General features: G+C 37.7%; 1 protein-coding gene across 6 annotated transcripts in view; it reads left to right on the top strand.

Annotated features, from left to right (window-relative positions):
* LOC125253970 (protein unc-13 homolog C) overlaps window positions 1-21,105 on the top strand; it is a 244,034-nt gene that overhangs the window by 117,997 nt on the left and 104,932 nt on the right. The window lies entirely within an intron of this gene.

The raw sequence follows: 21,105 nt of genomic DNA, 5'->3' as shown, positions 1-21,105 counted from the left end.
TTGGTATCTAAATGTGGGTATTGCACTTGGATGGCATTTAACTGTTCGAGAAGCAAATAGCCAGTGGGAAGAAACTGTTCCGGTGCCTAGATATTCTAGTGCCTAGTGATCTGAGGTGTCGTCCGGATTGCATCAGTTCAAACAGGTGATGGCCAGATTACAGGAGGATTACAGGTCCTGGAGGGTGGGCAGGGGACACCAATAATCCTCTCTGCAGTTCGGACTGTCCGTTGTAGTCTCCTGATGTCTGATTTGGTGGCTGTGCCAACCAGCCATTTATGTACAGTGAGAAGAGCAGTGGGGAGGACACAACCATGAGGAGCACCAGTGCTGATAGTGAGAGTCCTGGATGTGAGTTTCCTCAGTCTCAGTAGCTGCTGCCTCTCTATCAGAAAACTGGTGATCCACTGACAGATTGGGGTGAGCTCTGCTGGGTCAGTTTGTGTGATACAAATCCTACAAGTCCACAAATAAGATCCTTGCATATGTCCCAAATCTGTCGAAATTTTGCAGGATATAATGCAGTCCCATGTTGACTGCATCATCCCCAGAACTGTTTGCACTGTAAGCAAACTGAAGAGGATCCAGCAAGGGTCCTGTAATTTCCTTTAGGTAGGCTAACACCAGTTTTTCAAATGACTTCATGAATACAGACCAGAAAGTTTGTGGAGCGTTTGAAGCAGCAGGGAACTTCACACTGCTCCAGTGATCTGTTGGTCAGTGCAGACTTTTAAACTGACAGGTAAAACACCGTCTGGGCTTGAAGCTTTACTGATCTTCTGTTTTTTGAAAATTCTGCTCACATCCTCTACACAGACTTTAAAGGGATAGTTCACCCAAAAATTTAAATTTGATGTTTATCTGCTTACACCCAGGGCATTCAAGATGTAGGTGACGTTCTTCAGTAGAACACAAATGATGATTTTTAACTCCAACCTTTGCAGTCTGTCAGTCATATAATGCACTTAAACGGTAACACCATCTATGAGAATAAAAAAAAAAAACATGCACAGACAAATCCAAATTAAACCCTGCGGCTCATGGCGACACATTGATGTCCTAAGACACAAAACGATCGGTTTGTGCAAGAAACCGAACAGTATTTATATCATTTTTTACCTCTAATACACCACTATGTCCAACTGCCTTGAGCATCCGGTGTGTGAGGTCTGAAAACTCGCTCTGATGCCGGAAGTGATCTCTCTCGCGTATACTTCAATGAGTGCGAGAGATCACTTCCGGCGTCAGAGTGCATTCTGACCTCACACACCGGATGCTCAAGGCAGTTGGACATAGTGGTGTATTAGAGGTAAAAAATTATATAAATATATAAATGTTACCGTTTCAGTGCATTATTTGACTGACAGACGGCAACGGTTGGAGTTAAAAATCATCATTTGTGTTCTACTGAAGAAACAAAGTCACCTACATCTTGGATGCCCTGGGGGTAAGCAGATAAACATCAAATTTTCATTTTTGTGTGAACTATCCCTTTAAGCGCAGGTTGAATAGCAGGAGGGGGATTGTAGGAGTTGTTGGTGTATGTGTGAAGTGCAGGTCAGAGCAGGTATTGGGTGTGAGACTGGGCTTTTCAAATCGCCAGTAAAACACATTCAGATCCTCAGCCAGTTAAGGCGCTTTTCCACTGCATGGTATGGTTAGGTACGGCTCGGTACATCTTACTTTTTGGCGCTTTTCCACTACGTGGGACGGCTTGGTAAAGAACGGTACGGCTCGCTTAAATAATACCACCTCGGTTGAGGTTCCAGGCATGCCATACCGATACTAAATTTGATACAGATCACTGGTTGGTAAGAGAGAATCGTCACCAACGTCACTGGTTTTGAAACACGAGGCACCAAACATGCTAGATTTAAATAGTCAGTAGACAAGATGTAGACTCTGTAGACGAGGAGCACATCCACGGCAGTAGAGGCAGTGCAACTATACAATCAGTCTATAATCCCAGCCACTTTGAAGTGGTACTAAACTGCAATGGAAAAGCAAACCGAAAGTAAAGCACACCAAGCCGTGCCGAGTAGTACCACGCAGTGGAAAAGCGGCATTATTGACAGTAATATGCATTCTTTATTGTGGTATTACAGTGGTCCAGTATATTACTGCCCCTGGTGGGGCATTTAATGTGCTGTTTGTATTTTGGCAGTTCATGGGAGAGATTTGTTTTATTAAAATCCCCAAAAATGATTAAAAGTCAAGTCACCTTTATTTTTATATATATATATATATATATATATATATATATATATATAAGAGAGAGAGAGAGAGAGAGAGTGCTTTAGAAGAGAATGGTGTCATTGTCCAGCTTAAGTAAGTTCAGTATTGATTCATTCCATTGTAAAAATCATTAGTTATTAATTTAGTTCATTTATCTATACAGCACCTTTATATAACAACTGTGATGTCATCTTCCAGTTCGGTTCAGTTTGCATACAATGGTGTCAATGCAGGCAGATCAAAAACATTGTTGAATATCAAGTGTCCCCAACTAAACTAAAAGAGAGTCTGGTTACCTTGTTCCATTTCAATTATTTGTTCAGCCAGCTGTTGCATCGCCAAGCTCACACGCGTGTTTGGAGGGATGTAATCATTTATGAAAGTTTACAGTTTATGAAGAGCACCTCTAAATTAGGAGAACACATCTTCTTCAGAGTTGTTACGTATGTACACCAATTTTTAACAATATAATTACTCTGCCATGCTATCCGCTCTGAACAGCTGGAAGCCCGGAATCCTCTGTCTAAAGAGTGACTCCTTTAAGGCTTGTCAGTAAATGGCACTTTATGATTGGCTAATGTCATTGCATAGGAAAAAGTATTGATGGCCACTCACTGTTGCACGTGACTGTGTTTTGGAAACATTATCTGTATAAAATCATCATTTACAGACAAAGCATAATGAAATAATTTACTTGCTGTTTGTGATGCAGCTGCTCTCAGATCCAATACAGTTGGCTGTTTCATCTTTCATCAAAAGTTTCTTTGCAACTACATATGTGATTACGCTGTGCCTCGTTTACAAAACGAAATGCTCCGAACAAACATATAGTCCTCTGAGGCAATCCGGGACACCATTAAAATAAACCATCCACTTGTTTCCGATGCTGGGATCCTTCTGAAGTCTGTACAGAGATGCAAACAGACTGTTTAAACTGGACGTGTCAAAGAGAATGTTCTTTCACTCTCCATTTGTCCTGTTGTCAGCAGACTCAGAGGTATGGAGTATGTCAGAAACTGAACATGGATCTGTATGTTGTATCCAGTGTAGACAGTGTCAGTGATCATAATGGGTTCTATTTGCATTTGACGCAATGCGACGGTCACATCCATTATAGGCAAATGTCAGCCATTAAGTGACTGAATGCCAGTGGGTGAGGCCTATGGTGCAATGATGTATAACTATTCGTCAGTGTCTTGCTCTGTAGGCAGTCATATGCAATGCATTTGCTTGTGTGACTTCATAGATCCTGCAATATCAAAACAAGCTATTTTTGGAGAAATGCTTTATTTGAAATGAGGAGGAGGTTTTTAACTTGTTGGATGTTTCAAAGCAACTCCATGGAACATTTGCTCACGGTTCCGCCATGTCAATGATAAGCGCAATTGTCTGTTACTATATTTTTGCTTTATAAGCTTCCCCGTGGGCAGCGAAATACACGTGAATTTGGTGACTAAGCTGATGGAACCGGCGAATGCAGAAACCATGTTTGGAAACCATGTCCACCGACCAAACCCTCTTTGGTTTCTTTGCTGGCTCTGCCATGGAGTTGATTTTGAGACTTGCATATTAGATCGTTTCGTCTTACAGTTAGCTGTTGGCTTACTCCACCCAGGCTATGAGTAAAATATGTGACATATGCCGTAAAGCAGTTTGCACTCTTCGGCTGGCAGGGGATGTGCGGGGCTATGTGTACAGACCCAAACACGACACTTGCAGATTGTGGTTGTAGCCGTTAGGAGGCTGCTCAGGTAGCAACGGCAGTAGAATTCGTATGGTTAAGAGTTGTTTTACCACTGAAATAATTTTAGAGACATTATTTTAAGGTCAAAAAACTACATAGTGTTGCTTTAATGGTACAAAGACCTAATATGTCAAAAGATCAAGGCTAATGTAATTTCTCATGCCCCTTTTAAAAACGATTTACAACTTTGTTCACAATAACAACATATAACTTATTGAAAGTTTTTTTTATTATTATTATTTGATTTTGATTTGATTATTTTGGGATTGCAAATTTTAAATTGATGTTTTTCCAGGTTTACTGTTAAAAAGTATTCACTGAAATTAATTTTCCTTGTATGCTGTATATACATTTTTATAGAATCATTATTTTCACTGTAATAACTGCTCATTTTTTATTGTCTTTGATGATCTGTTATCCAGTATGTTTTGACATAAGGCTACACAATATTTTTTTCTGATGTTTGAGTTTTTTCATACTGAAATAATTAATTCTTTTTGTGTTGTTTACAAAATATATCTCAATCTGTTTCACACAGTGAATTGTAGATATTACTAGAGACAAAATGAACCATGATATTTTGTCTGCTCATTCACTCACACATTTATATGTTCTTATTGGAGGTGTGTGTGTGCGAGTGTGTGCGTGTGTGTGTGTGTGTGTGTGTGTGTGTCACAGCCTTTGACAGCAGACCATATGCTGTTAAATTCACACACAATTCTTCAGTATTTTACAGGTTACTGAACCATATTTAGGTTGCCATAGGAACCAGGTGTCAAGATAATCTATGGATTTCACACACACACACACGCACACACACACACTTGCTGCAAACCTCCCAGCCTTTGCTGTCATTTCTTTTTAATATGGATTGACATGTTGCCATGAGTTGTGACAGAATAGAAAAGCACAAACCTTTGTGCGGTTTCATTTTCATTTCATTTGTGTTTTTCTTGAGGGCATATTCAGAAATCTCTCTTTCATTTGAATATAATCCAGATTAGTTGTGTTGACATGTTGACGTTGATGTGAGACAGAAAGCATTCGCTTTAAGGCACATAAAAACAAACATACACACATTGATGTGTTGGTTTGAGCGGCCTGAAGTCAACTTCTGCCTCAACAATTGGAAACCTGCTTAGAAAAAAAGTATTTTTTTGGTGTTATGTTGGATAGTTGATTAGTGTTTAGAGGAAAATAGAGGAATCGCCAGATGATGATATTTAGACAGTGTGTTTATTTTACAGTAGACAGACACACACACATACGTTTGTTTTTGTGAATTGTGGGGACATTTCCCCCTACACTATCCCACATTTTTACTTTCTCACAAAATCTCATTCTGTATGATTTATAAGCCTTTTGAAAAGTGGGGACATGGGGTAATGTCCTCATAAGTCACCCTCTCCTTGTAATACCTATGTCATACCCATGTCAGTATACACATTTGTGTCCTGATATGTCACAAACACACACACACACACACACACACACACACACACACACACACACACACACACACACACACACACACACACACACACACCTGTATTTATGTTTAGATGTTCTCATTAGAATCTCAAATAACAGTAGATATGAAAAAGACTTATTCCATTTGCATTGTAGCCACACCATATACAATATAAATCATATCGTACTGATCTCATTCGGAAGGTCTGGTCGTAAATTATTGACAGTTTCTGCTCAACAGAATAATATTATCAGTTCTACAGTGAAATCCCAGTATGTATTCCTTACTGTGTGCTGATATAATACAGAAATGTAAGCTAGGAGCAAACCTGAAGCTTACAATTGCACTTTTAGATCTTGCTCGGATCGAAGACTGTTCTTTGGTGTTATGACTAGAATAGCTTGACTCAACATGGATCTACACCAAAAAAGTGCAGATTCAACACTTAGTGTTCACAGCTGCTGTACTCAGATCAAAAATAAGTGTCATGCAGTATTGAGCGATAAAAGTTATTGCCTCAGTAACGAGAGTTATATAGTACTCATAACCTCATAATTAGTTAACAGCAAAGCTTCACTGGCACGACTGTAAATTATTACAATGTTGTCAATATTGATGTACCTACGTTAAACTAGAAATAGTTTCAGGTGAAAGAAATTAAAGCTTAAGTCTATATACAGTATATAAGTTTTATATAACATCTGTTAATAATATAACTTAGAGAACAAAATTTTCAGTTTTACTCAAATTAGGGTGATGCAAAAATGAGTACACCCCACTGAAAGTCTCTGGAGCAAAGCTAAATTTTAGACTACAAATGTCTAATTTAACAAGAATTCAACCACAGGTGAGTCTAATTATTCATTACACAGGTGTCCAGCAGACAGCTGACTATAAAAGGGTGTTAAAACCCCTTCACATTTCATGCTTTTCCAACATGACAATGATCCTAAACACACATCTAAGGCCACTGTTGGATTTCTGAAGAAGAACAGGGTGAAAGTGATTCAGTGGCTCCTGATCTGAACCCAATTGAACACATATGGGGAATTCTGAAAAGACAAGTTGAGCATCACTCTCCATCCAGCATCCGGTCTCTAAAAGAGGTCATTCTTGAAGATGTCGCCAACTTGTTCATTCCAATGCCTAGAAATCTTGGTGCTGTCATTAAAAATCATGGAGACCATACAAAGTACTAGATGTGTAAAAATGTGTAATCTAAGTTATATTATTAACCTTACTTTCGTGTTATAAGTTAAACAGATGTTATATTAAACTTAGTCTTGTCAACATTTTGGAAATTGTTTTTGTGTTCATACTTATAGGACTTTAAGTACAAAAACAACAGTTCTGGTTCTCGAATCTGAAGGCTCAGAGCCTTTTCCAGCCATGCAATATTGTGTATCAAATGGAAACTGTTTCACAATTTGTATCACACTACTTGTTTCTGCCAGATCTACACTGCGTGGCAGCATTTCTCACAATGAGCATCAATGGCAGATGAGCAAACCCACTATAATTTTCTAAATACTACTGTTATTGTGTCATGGAATGTAGTCAAATCAATAAATATGCAATTTATATATAAACATAATGCCTATTTGAAAATTTGTTTAGACGTTTTCTAAGATGTGAACTCCAGGCCATCAGCAGCCATCCAGGTACCCTGTGCCGAAAACAGCTTTATCTCGGCCAGTCCTTCGGAAATTTGCCACTGGCTCTTATGTAGATTGTGGTTAAAACGTGATTCGTTTGTAATTCGTTTTGGGAATATCAAAAGGGCAATCTTTGGTCTTATCTATTACTTGTTCCAGAGCAAATTGATTTAGCTAAGGGCAAAGTTACATTTCATAACTTTATATTTTTATTTAACTTAAAGCTGCAGTTTGGCATTTTTGGCATTTTGGCTACATTGTAGCCGGAGCTACTTCTCTCCGTGTATGTCTATGGCGAGTCACGCAGTTACTGTGATACTCTGCAGTGGTCTAAAATAGTCTGAATATAAACACTTACTATAAGTGTACCATAATGATTCAGGGTAAGACAAAAACACGGTTTGGAAAATGGATTCATGTTGTACATTCATTTTATATTTTTTGTCAATTTTGAACACCAAAAAAGTTTCGGACAGCAGCTTTAAATCTTGTACTAACTAGTGCTGCTTTTGTACTTTTGACTGAATTGTTTGCTTGTGTTTATCCCCTATTGTACAAACTTCTTATACTTTTCATTGAATAATATTTATTAAATAATATGCCATATTTGGTCATTTCAACTTCAGTGAAAGTTACATTATTATGTTTTTAGATGGTGTCACCATCTTTTACTTTAAAGGGACTGAAACAAGATTGTAAACAATAACAACAATGGCTTATAAGAAAAAGAATTGACAAATGCATTGCCTAGCGTTGTCAGGGAAATCGCCTTAACTGTTAATAGGATACTAAGACAAAGATATCGTCAGCGGACATTCAAAACAGCTGATGAACGAACGACAAGGAAGCACAAAAAATGAACGTACAGTACACGAGTAAATAAAAACAAGAGTTTGTTGTTCACAGGTTACTGAACCATATTTTGGTTGTCATAGGAACCAGGTCGCCAACAGCACAGCAGCTCCAGACAATCAAAACCCAGTGTTACTTGCATGATAAAGAATCAAAGCAACCTCCGCGTCTGTTTTCAGGCCTTCCCGTTTAGCTCTCTCCAGCGCTGGAAAGCTTTTCTAATATAAACGCGGGTCCTAAAGCACTTGCCCCGTCATAAACCTTCATTCCAGTAATATTATTTTGAGCTCTTTTGTATTGTGTCGCATCTCTCATTCTGCAGTTTTTTCTTTCTTATTTTCAAATCTCCCTCTTGCTCGTTCTCTCTCCTCGACCGTCATACGCCCCCTAATGCTGATTGGTTAGACGTTTGTTGCTAACTACCAAACTACTAACTACCAAACAGTGTATTTGAAATAATACTGAGCCCACCTTTAAATTGTCAACTTTTTGAAGACACTACGCTGTTGTTTCTTATTTATTTACACATGCGCCAATAAACTGTTGTATACAGTAGACTTGTGCCGATATTCGGTAATGCGATATATCGCGATAATGAATATGCACGATATTGTTATTGTGGGCATTTCAAAATACCGTAAATAATAATTTATTATCAATTATTAATTTTTATAATGCATTTAAGAATACTTTCCCCATCAACCGTATAAAATGCACAACACCGCTGTATTCAGCATCAAAAGCACATGCGCTCAGATATAAACAAGCACAAAGTACATGAGAAGCACATGGAACGAGTGAAGGAGACGCGCTGAATGAAAGTGCGCGTTCACTCTCTGACAGCAGAGGGCGCTGATGGAACAGCAGAGTGCAACGGTTACCCCGGAAACCCCATAAACAAAGCAACTGCGCTAGTGAAGTTTTTAAAATGCCTCAAACATATATTTTAATCTGGACTACAACACAAAAAATAATACTTTCTTTATGTAGCTATTGCTCAATCTTAGTTAATGCATTAAATAATGAGACCTTATTGTAAAGAGTTTCCTGTTGTTCTTTATAGCCTAATTCTTTTGCACTTTAATCTGTTTGAAAATTTGACTTTATATTTTTTTGTGTATTGTATTATTGTATTTAAACATTCAGAGTTATTTTTGTTATTACAAAAAGTTCTTAAACCTGTTATACTATGACAACACTTTGTTTTTTGTTTTTTGTTTTTGCAACTTATTTCAATATCGTGATAATACCGTATACTGTGATAAAAGCTTCAGCAATTAATCGCAACATGAAAATTTGATACCGTCACATGCCTAGTATACAGTGCATCCGGAAAGTATTCACAGCGCTTCACTTTTTCCACATTTTGTTGTTACAGGGATTAAATTTATTATTTTCCTCAAAATTCTTCAAACAATACCTCATAATGGCAACATGAAAGAAGATTGTTTGAAATCTTTGCAAATAAAAAACAGAAAAAAAACCCCACTATATACTATATTTTTAATTTGTAATAAAAAATACAAGAGTAATACTCATTTCCCCACCCTTTTGGAATTTGGAGTAGCCATTTTAAATTGAGATTTTACCAGATTTAGGATTAAGTATCTTCACCTGATGTTCATTTAGATTTAAATTTAATTCTGTATAATTATAGTAAAGGAAGTTAAATATAGTTGGGGATTTAGATATGGCTTGAGTCCCTCTTTCATTGTTAGCCTGTGGGTTTTTATCATCTATTTTATTGCCCAGCAGGTCAAAATATAACTCTGCTATGTAATATTCTTTTATATTTCAGCATGTTTGGTGGTCTTTTTATTGTAGTTGTTACAGTGGAAAAACTGACTTATGGATTACAGCAAATCTGCTCTAGTGGCCCGGAGCCGCCACCTGCCCAAACAGACGAGCTCTGGCGGTCCAGAGATTAAAGAGCAAGATCTTATGCATACGACCCGGCACGTGTTTGAGCATGAGTGTCTCTCTGCGATGCATTTACTGTATGCATACATATTATACAGCTTGAATGTATATTTAGAGCAGCATATTCAGAGTAAAATAATTTCACACATTGACATGTCAGAAATGCCCATGAAGTCTATAAATGAATATCTGGAAGGTGTTTTACATATATTACATGATTTATTCATATCTGGTAAATATGCATATGAAACGATTGCATATCAGCAATCCCTTTCTCTGTCTCTCTCTTTATATATCTCCCATTATTTCTTTCTCTCTGATAGAGTGTGACGTATTGTTAATTTACATAAAAGACATCATGTGAACATCTGTACATCTCATCTTAGGTGCTCCAGTAACCGAACAACAACCGAGCATCTTTGTAAGTATGTGGGATTTTTCAGGTTGCCCCTATTATGCTTTTTCAGACATTACCTTTCATGTAGTGTGTAATATAACTGTTTGTGAATGTAAAAGGTTTGCAAAGTTTCAATCATGGAGTTATTGACTCTCAAAAGAAAGAACCGATTCTGAACCGCCTGAAACGAGTCGCTAGTAATTCCAGTCTTACTTCCTGCTCGAACCTACATAGGTTTGTAACAAATTTGCATAATGCCCGCCTATGGTCTTCATTGTGAACAACATCTACTTTGACCTGCCCGCAAACACTGTATTTGTAGCTGAGGACTGGAAGAGTTTGGTTCATGTTGTCGACATGTCGAGAAGACACTGTTTTCTGTGCTACCAAAGCAAATTTCTTTGCATGTGCTTCAAAGGATGAGGATTCACACTCTAATTAATACAGTAAAACTGACGGCACCATTACTATTCATATCTATTCATTAATCATTACTATTCATATCACATATCACTATTTGTATCAAGTGATGAGGAAGCCAAAGCAGCTGACATTTAGATGTTAATGGATGTTTCGTGTCTAATACGCACTGTAAGTGGTTGACCAATCACAACAGGTTGGGCAATATGACCAATCAGAGCAGAGCAGTCTCTCGGAAAAGAACGCTCAAAGTTCAGTACAAAGGGAGATATTTTCTTTTACACATATCACTTTTTAACGACTACAACAAATGGCTGGAAGGGACTACAATGAGCTTCTTCCTGGGTTAGTGACATCATTAATCCTAAAATTTACATAAACCCTGCCCCGAGAACACGTGAGATTCTCCAGCTTTGTTGTTGATGAGCAACCAAAGCGAGAGCTGTTAAAGCTCCGACCTCTTCTGGAAAGGGGGCGGGAGCAGCAGCAGCTCATTTGCATTTAAACGAACACACACAGAAACGGGGTGTTTTTGCTCACACCCAAATAGGGGCAAATTTGACAAGCTGTAATAAATTATTTGTGGGGTATTTTGAACTGAAACTTCACAGACACATTCTGGGGACACCAGAGACTTATATTACATCTTGTTAAAGGGGCATTATAGATCCCTTTTAAATAGCATAATACACTGTGTTCCAAATTATTATGCAAGAGACAAATCAGTAAGATTTCTGTACAATAAACATTCAGATTTTAGTTTTTCTAAGAAAATGTTTGTTCGTTTATTTATCCATGTCTTTTTAGATAACTGGTATCAATCTCAGACAAAATAATTGCCAGATCTGTGGAAACCCTACTTAGAGGTTGTTCCACATTATTAAGCAAGTCACAGTTCTCATGCAATATAGGGAGGAGAAAGATCTTTCTGAAGATGAAAAGCATGAAATGGTGCAATGTTGTGCAAAAGGCATGAAAACAACTAATATTGTGTGAAACTGAATGGAGATTATCGAATTATCATAAGATTTGTTAGTGATTTAGAGCACAGCAGAACTCGGTCAGATAAAGGCTTATTAATGAAAGTTCCTGTCAAAAAAAAAAAAATTGTATTAAAAGGGCAGCTATAAAAAAAGCCAGTGTTGAGCAGCAAACAGGTATTTGAAGCTTCTGGTGTCTCTGGAGTCTCAAGAAGCTCTCCATGCAGGCTGGCAGTTGTGCGTAAAGATGCATTTCAGCCACTCCAAACCAAACCTCACAAAGAGAAACATTTACAGTGGGTTTAGAAATACATGAAGACTCATTTTTAAATAGTTTTATTCACTGACTAATGCTGTACTACAATGGATGGTCTAAATGGATGGATTTCTGGATGGTCGGTGAATGGCCACCACGTTCCAACAAGACTGTGACGTCAGCAAGGAGCTGGTGGGTGATGATTTGGGCTGGAATACTAGGAAGTGAGATGGAGGGTATTAAAATTACTTTTGCAAGATATGTGAAGTTCATAACTGGCCATTTTCAGCTATGGTATAAAAAGGAGGATAGTGCATAGTACAATGCACTATTGTACAATGCACTATGCACTATCCCATGCTGCAAAAAAAAAAAAAAAAAAAAATACAGCAATAAAACTGTTTGAAAATGTATTTCTACACCCACTGTAAATTTTTCTCTTTGTTAGGTTTGGTTAATGGTGTCTAAAATGCATCTTTACGCTGCCCTTTTAATACAATACATTTTTTTTGATAGGAACTTTCATTAATAAGCCTTTATTCTGCTGTGCTCTAAATCACTCACAAATCTTATGATAGTTCAATAATCATCATTCAGTTTTCACACAATATTAGTTGTTTTCATGACTTTTGCACAACATTGCACCATTTCATGCTTTTCATCTTCAGAAAGATCAGAAAAAAACACGGATAAATAAACAAACAAACATTTTCTTAGAAAAACTAAAATCTGAATGTTTATTGTACTGAAATCTGTGTAGAGGCACTTTTAAAATCACTTAATAAATATGAGCATTAGTAATAGTGATGCTTGACTTAGTCAACAGCACTAAGTATTAGCTTGTGTGTCCTGTAGTGTTCTGTAAGATTGCTGATGTTAATGAGATACTGATCCACACAGCTGGGAAGGTTTCAGTAGGATAAGCCCCTGCTGGACAAATGACGTCTGGAGCTTTTAAAGAGCCAGTGCACATGAAACCGCATCAGAAACGCACCAGCAACAGAGAGAGAGAGAAAGAAAGAGAGAGAGTGAGAGAAGAACACTTCAAAAGAAAACCCTACAAGTTGTGCAAAGCAAACACCCACATGTCAAATCCTTCTTCTCTTTTATAAAACCCCTGATTGGCTTCAGTTTTAGCTTTCAGTTTGAATTTGTTTTATCTGCATGACAAATAAGAAGCATACAAAGACAACTGTAAAAACACAACACAAGGAGCATAAGCATTAAACGTTCTCTGTAACAGATCAAGCTGAGATGTTTGATCATCTCCGGCAGATGGTTGCATGTGAACTATTTCTCACCTAGACTCATATAGTCACTGTCTCTCATTTAACCTGGCCAGGCAATGAACCCTTAAGATAAAACCTCTGAGAGCACCTATCTACTCATCCCAGAGCGATTTACATACGGCATCAGGCTCATCCGATAGTGTGGAGTATAAGTCAGTGTGCGTGAATCCTCCTCCAGAGCTTTAAAGGTGAAGTGTGTAATTTCTGCACCAATGACAGCACCAAACAGAAATAATGAAGAATATTTGCATTTGCTTTCTGTTTGAGCACCTGATTCACTAAAGGAATTATGCAAATCAGGTAACGGCACAAAATGTGTGCTCAACACTAATTAGCATGGTGCAATGTTGTGGAGGATTGCGATCTGACATAAGGCTGCTTTGTAAGAACTTCAGTGCAGTCTTATTCACTAATCATGCACCTGCAATCTACTTCAACCAGGTGCTATATTAAGCAAAAAAAAAAAAAAAAAGGCATGAATATGTATGTTAATTTGTTGTCATTCATTGCAAAAACACATTTCTATATAAATTAGGTTTATTATAGAAATATTGCACTATTAGCATACACAAAAATCTATTAAAATGGACATGTCTGTTTACTTTTCTATTGATCAGGGGAGTAGAAATTCATCAAAAGATGATCAAATGATGGAGAAAATGTATAACTATATATCCACGTATGCAGTGTAGATGAACATATTTTTGGCATTTAAAAGAGCAGTTTGTTTGGATCGCAGTGGTGGACTGATGCTGTGCAGTTTCAGTAACGTAACCTAATACTCAGCACCGACCTGCAAGATGGGGAATAATTGCACCATGCAAATTGCTTTCAGCACAGATTTTATTTGCTTGTGTCATTACCTGATTTGCATAACTGATTCAGGAAGTCAGTCTACCAATGGATTATTTATAGTTAACACTGCCAATTACACCGCTGTAAGAGAGCAAGTTCAAAACATTTCTTATTATTATCAGTATTGAAATCAGTTGTGGTGCTTCATATTTTTGTGGAAACCGGGATACATTTATTTTCCCTCAGGATACTTAGAACGTTCAGAAGAACGGCATTTATTTGATATAGAAATCTTTTGTAACATTATAAATGTCTTTACTTTCATTTTTGATCAATTTAATGCATCCTTACTGAATAAATGTATTCATTTCTTTAAAACAACAAACTTTTGAACAGTATTGTACGTTCATCCGTTTTAATATCAAAAAACTCCTGCCCGAGTTGAAATATTTGTTAAATGGTCTTGACACAAACTTGAGTGGAAGCTTAATTGGCAAAGTTACAGTTTTAATTAGTTTCATTTAATATAACTGATGAAAACTATTTTCTGAAGTCACGTAAATTGTGTTTAAAAATTTAATCTGTTTTTCAGGAAAAAAAAAAAGAAAAAGCAATCAAATTTGCATTTACTCTCATTACGGCTGCATTTTCTCAAACCCCTCTCAGCATGCAAATTGCTTACTTATCCAGAACTTTCCTTCCAATATACCCCAAAGTATCAGCTGTGTCCTTTAGCTACCATTTACTGACTCGTGTGCATATAGTGCATCTCTTTGCATGCTAAAAGGACATAATGAAGTTGAGCATATAGGGTTGAAAAGCTGGCCCTCCAGGGGTCACTTGCTCCAAATGGACAGAACTAACTCTCTCTGACCTGTTTAATTCTTTGTGGCTCAGGGCGTCCAATTCATTTATAAACTCTTACCCAGAAGCACTTAGGAGCGCAAGAGTGGTTTGTCACCAAATATGTTGTGTGTGTGTTTGTGTGTTTCTTGCCTAATAGAGACTTGATGTACTTCCTGTTCGGTGTCCTGAGGCCAGTCGGCTGGAAGATGAAGGTGGCTAATTTTACTGAGCGAGAGACTCGTTGAACGCAGGACTGGAGATGTGCTTAATCTATTGATAATTGCAGACTGAAAGGTCTCGGTACATGCATATGAAGGGATGTTTAGGGATGCACAACATTTTACGTCTTTAGAATGAATATTTTCCACAATAATTGACAATTCTGTCATCAAAATTCATGAATACAGATTTTGTTAAACCCATATTTCTGTTTTTCTCCCCCGTGGAGCACCAAATGAGATGTTTAGCAGATTGTTCATGCTGCTCTTTTCCATGCAAAAGAAAAAAAAAATCAACATGACACTGTCATAAAAGTTGTCCATATGACCTATGTGCTCTATTCCAAGTCTAATGAAGTCATACAGTAGATTTGTGACCAGTCATGGAAAGTAGGGACACAAGTCAGTTTCATTTTGAGTTATTGAGTTATTCTGAAAGTGTAGTCTCCAAGCTTTCCAACGATGTGTAACACATGGAAATCTGATAATATTTGGAGAAGTTGTGGCCATTTGAAGGTAGGCACTCAAAAAAGCTTAAAGGGCAGAAAAATGTGACCCGTCACGGAATCCAGGGACACAAGTCGGCAGCACAACTCTCGAGCAAAATGAGAAAGAAGCATTTTTTTTCAAAATTGGTGATTTTCGTTTTTTTGCAGAATCTGTTAGTTGAGATCATGAAGAAGCCTTTCCGTGTTTGAGATAGCAGTATTGGTATATTTAAAAGCGTACATTTTGAGGTCGAAATCGGCTTGTTTTTCGGAGATTCTAGCACGCAGTAGGGGCGTGTCATTGTCTGTGTGTATTTCCATACTGGGAAGCGTGGCTACTTATTGTGCAGCGCTCTGGCCGGCTCTAGCTGATATCAAAATTCAATGAAGAACCGTGGCCGTTACACCGAAAATGTTTTGAAGTACTTCTTCGACAAGCCGGATGCTTATGAACAAGCGCTCACTGATTCTGAAGACGATCTGAGCGACGATGAAAGCGGCATAATAAGACATTACCTCTCTGGAGTCGGGTAACGCGCCGGCGCGTTTTGCAGGTTTTTTTTCACATTGCAGCAAAACAGACTTAAAATACTCCATCATATTTTGTCATAGAGACATAAGTAATATATATCAATTGAAACTATAGAATGTCTTCTTTTATTTGTGTACACTCAGAGTAAAAACAAAATGTTGTGCTTTTTGAAAAATAAAGAAAACTAACATGATGCGTGATCTCTCATCTCCCTCTGAACGAAGTCCAATCTGATAGTTCTCAGAAAATGAACTGTAACTTAGTGAATACTAATCATAAAAAAATTATACTTATGTCTGAAAAAACGTTGAAATGTCAAGTTTTAAAATGTGTAAGTCAAATCGAAAACAAACCTTCTGTGTTTATGTAATCTGTATGAAAAGAGAGCCATGTCAGAAGTCCGTGATTCAGCTCATTATCCGCTAATGCGGCCACGCCCACGGAGGGAGCGCTATTCAGACGCAAATTCAGTCAATACATGCATTCATCGCCTCAATCGTGTATTTATTGTCTTGAAAAGTGTTTTGAATAGCCATAGTTAGCGATCTCTGGCCTCTGTTAGTCCAGTTATTTCCTGGATTGCCTATTCTTCTTTAACAGGCTTCTCAGGTGAGAACATTTCATTTCATGATTAGTGACCAAAATGATCACGGTTATCACAGAATCCTGTTCAAAAAGTCAATTCACCAAGTTTTATGTGGAAAACCAGCAAATAAAAAATAAAATTAGCATCAATATGTACTTTTTCTTTACATAAACATTAAAATAATAACATTAAAAATGATGGGCAGATTTTAAAGGAGTGTCTTGCAACATGTTATCTACAATGCACAAGTTCAAATAGAGTTTTGACAAAAAAGTCACATATTTCAGCCTCTAAATCATTTTTATAAAAGTAAAAAAAAAAAAATTACTGACATTTACAATGCACATTAACCTTTATTATTAATAGTATGCGGTCCATGCAGCTTTACAGGGGTATGGCTTATCTAAATGAGATGTAAATAAGCCCTGTTGTCACTCCCAGCAGGTGAGAACAGGTGAGAACTGCACAAACTTTAAAGGGGTTTTTCTCCCTCTTGAGCTTTCTTGATTGCCTACCTTCAAATGGCCACAACTTCTCCAAATATTATCAGATTTCCATGTGTCACACATCGTTGGAAAGCTTGGAGACTGCACTTTCAGAATAACACTGTGAATAACTCAAAATGCCCCAAAACCGACTTGTGTCCCTACTTTCCGTGACTGGTCACAAATAACTTCTAGTTTTGCAGTTCTCGCCTGTTCTCACCTGCTGGGAGTGACAAAAGGACTCATTTACATCTTATTTAGATAAGCCATACCCCCTGTAAAGCTGCATGGTTGCAAGGCAACGACAGACGCAACGGGAGAAATCGGACCGCGTACTATTAATAATAAAGGATAATGTGCATTGTAAATGTCAGTAATTTATCTTTTTTGACATTAGGACTTTTTGAACAGGATTCTGTGATAACCGTATAGTCCTGGTTTAGACCTCAGTTAGTGGTTAGACCTGGTTTGAGTCAAAGGATTAAAAAAATCCTGTACATTAAACTCTTCAATAAATACTTTTACTTTTGACTTATAATGCACATTTTACGGCTACGGATACTTTATACTTTTACTTACGTAGGAATTTAATCTGATACATTTACTATTACATTAGTAAATCCTTGTTAAGAAGTAGTAACTGGCTAAAATTATTAGCGTCACATTCAATTCAAGAATAGTAAGGTTTACATGAGCTAAGTCATTCACACCAGTCAATTCAAGCAGTTGAAGCGTTATTCAAATTAATAGCAGATGATAACATTACCATCTAAAAAGCCCATTATAGTAATGGGTTTTTTTGGCAAGTGATACGATGCTAACGATTACAAATAAAACAACAGTCCTGAGCTAGCTAATAACAAAAGACACATGAGATAACGTGTAGCCTACGTGTTCTTAGAATGAACACAAAACGACAAACTTTGATGTTTATGGAAACTTACCCCATAAGAAACAGAAAAGATCTTGTTGCCTCCAATTAAATAAGTTGTTCGGGCACACTTTCTCTTTGTCGGGGTCTTCTTTGTGGATGTAACCATCTCCGAAGTTTGCACTATGCGTCTGTTTGCCTCTAAATGTCCAATAATTCCCGTGTCCTGCCACTCTTTTTTCCGCAGCTAAAGAATCCAGCCGTATGTTGTACTTCAAAACATTTTCGGTGTAACGGCCACGTTTCAGCTCGTCTGCAATATTCTTTGCGGCGTCCATCTTCATTAAATTTTGATATCAGCTAGAGCCGGCCAGAGCGCTGCATAAGTAAGTAGCCACGCTTCCCTTGGAGGGCGGCGGCAATAACAAAAGAAACAAAAGCCGGCCTATCCGATTCCAGTATGGAAGTACAAACAGACAATGACACGCCCCTACTGCGAGATAGAATCCCAGAAAAACAAGCCGATTTCAACCTCAAAATTTACGCTTTAAAATATATCAATACTGCTATATAAAACACGGAGATGCTTCTTCGTGATCTCAACTAACAGATTCTGCAAAAAAACGAAAATCACCAATTTTGAAAAAAAAAAAAAAACGCTTCTTTCTCAGTTTGTTCAATAGTAGTGCTGCCGACTTGTGTCCCTGGTTTCCGTGACGGGTCACATTTGTGTAAGAAAACAACACAATTTAGATCATTGTGCACAATTTTTTTTTTGCTATTTCTGTTTGTTATATGGGAAAGAATAATGCAAACAGTCTGCATAAGGTCTTTTTTTTGTTATGCAGAAGAAAATAAGTCATATGGACAACGTCAGGATGAGTAAATGGTGGCAGAATTTTCATTTATGTGAGCAATTCCTTTGATTAAACATTTATTTTATTTTGTAAGCCAGGACAACGCTCATCTGAAGTGTCCTCAATGGGCTTGTTTTATGACACACAACTCAAGTCGATCAGGGAGTGATATCGAGGAAGTATTTTATTTTCTGGGGCATGAGGGAGACCATTGTTGTGAAAATTGTTCATTGAACTGTGAAATTGTTCACAGTTGAAAGCTTAGAGTCCTCTAAGGTGGTCTAGTTTGTGTGTGTTGTCTGGGCTAGAAGTTCAAAACCACTGAAATAGAGAATAATCCAAAACAGTAGTTGCAGTCCAACGCACAAGGTCGATAAGCAGCCATGGACAGAAACTGAGATTGGGGAACTATGGAGATGTTTGTAGAGTGGTTAGAAACACGCAGCATGTCCAGAAAGAATTTGAACACTTAAATGTCTGATAATATAACAATATAACAATACAAATTGTTTCAAAGCAGCTTTACAGTAATAAACAGGAAAAGAATAGTGTTCATAGGGGAACTATTGGCTAAAGTACCTGGATTTTGCTGTGTTCGCACCACAGGACCTAAGAACGATTTTAGTTATAGGAACTTCTTTTGGGGGAACTTAATTAGCTCCTACTTCAGAGTAGGGTCTAAACCAGCACTATAGGAACTATCAGTGATGTGAGTGTATGTTGATTGGTCAAACGTATGCTAAACACTGGCACCCGGCATTTTTTAAAAAAACGTGTAAACGTTTACTTCACGAACATGGAAAACCGCGATAAAGGCATTTACCTGTTGTCTGCAGGGTTGTCTCCACCTCGATATGTAATACTGAAATTTGTCATAGGAGATTTCGTCTCTTAGCCCTACTTTTTGCTCGTTCAGTCGCGTAAATTATGCGTTTTTACGTTTTATCTCTGTTATCACGAAACCCATGACACACAACAAACACAGCTCTGATCACGGCATCCTCCATCCACTGGTTTTTAGCGTTTGTAAATGCCGCGCTTAAAGACGCCGCTGTCGGCTGCTTCAGAGGTCCTATTCCCAGTGCAAATGCAACCAGTAACATAGCCCGGAGGAGAAATTAGTTCTCGGGCAACTATCCTAGTAGCTAGTTCCTATAACTGAGTTCCTAGAACTATTCGGTGCGAAAGCCCCTAATGTTACAAAATTCACAGAAGATAATTGTCATTATTCAGCTCAGTTCAGATTTTTAAAAAAATGCAGGGCAGGACTTGATTGTCCATGGGAATTGATTGGATGGTTGTGATTTGCTGTTGGTTGATATCATGTGAGTGACAGGTTGTCCCGCCCTCGCACCAGTAAACACATCATCAGAGAAGAGAACATATGTCACAGCATAAGGGAGGTGAAGATATTTTGATTAGATTATGATTATGATGCATGCAAATAATAAAATAAAAAGATAAATAATTTATAAAAAATACTGCTATATTTTATTAAAAAACAAACAAACAAACAAACAAAAAAAGCACATTGTTTATTTTGATTTCATGGTGACTTTAATTGCCCAAATACTTGTGGCCGCTGCAGAACCTGAGGTTTTGTTGTCAGGATCGGGAATTGGATTGGGTGTGACAATGACAGCTTGCGTCTCAGTTTTACTCTGCATTTTCTCTTTTCTCGTTCCATGATCTCCCGTCTCGATAAGGTCGGCAAACGTGGCGGCAGTCTGTCCGCTCGGTCCGTCCGTGACCTTGCAGGTAGGACATTACAGAGGAAAAATGCTTTGATTTTATGGACATCAACATTAAAACTGGTCAGAGCCATTAATGAAGAGGTCAGTGTTTCACAGATGTCTCAAATCAGCCTGATGTTAATCTTCATGTTTAGCAACCTTAACACTCTTTAAGACTTTCTTTTAATCAAGCTGGACCTGGCGACACGGCGTAAATCTTTTCTGGTACTTGCTTGTATCGATTCACTGTTAATCTCAATGAAATCTCAATGGAGCCGTGACTCTTTTCTGTGAGGAAGTCGGTGTGATTCTAGACAGAGACCCTGTAGCTGTCCGGGTTCTTTGTGTGGGTGTTTGTGTTTTTGTACAGGAACAACTAATGACTACATATTTTTTTATTGCTTTTGAAAGTATGAAAACATAGTTTCTCATAGAGTCCCAGATACCCCATTGCTGTGTGTGATAAATGATGATT

This window comes from Megalobrama amblycephala, linkage group LG19 (assembly GCF_018812025.1).
Source record: "Megalobrama amblycephala isolate DHTTF-2021 linkage group LG19, ASM1881202v1, whole genome shotgun sequence".
Taxonomy (NCBI): domain Eukaryota; kingdom Metazoa; phylum Chordata; class Actinopteri; order Cypriniformes; family Xenocyprididae; genus Megalobrama; species Megalobrama amblycephala.
Note: the sequence above shows the minus strand (reverse complement) of the source record. Positions and strands in the feature narration are given on the sequence as shown.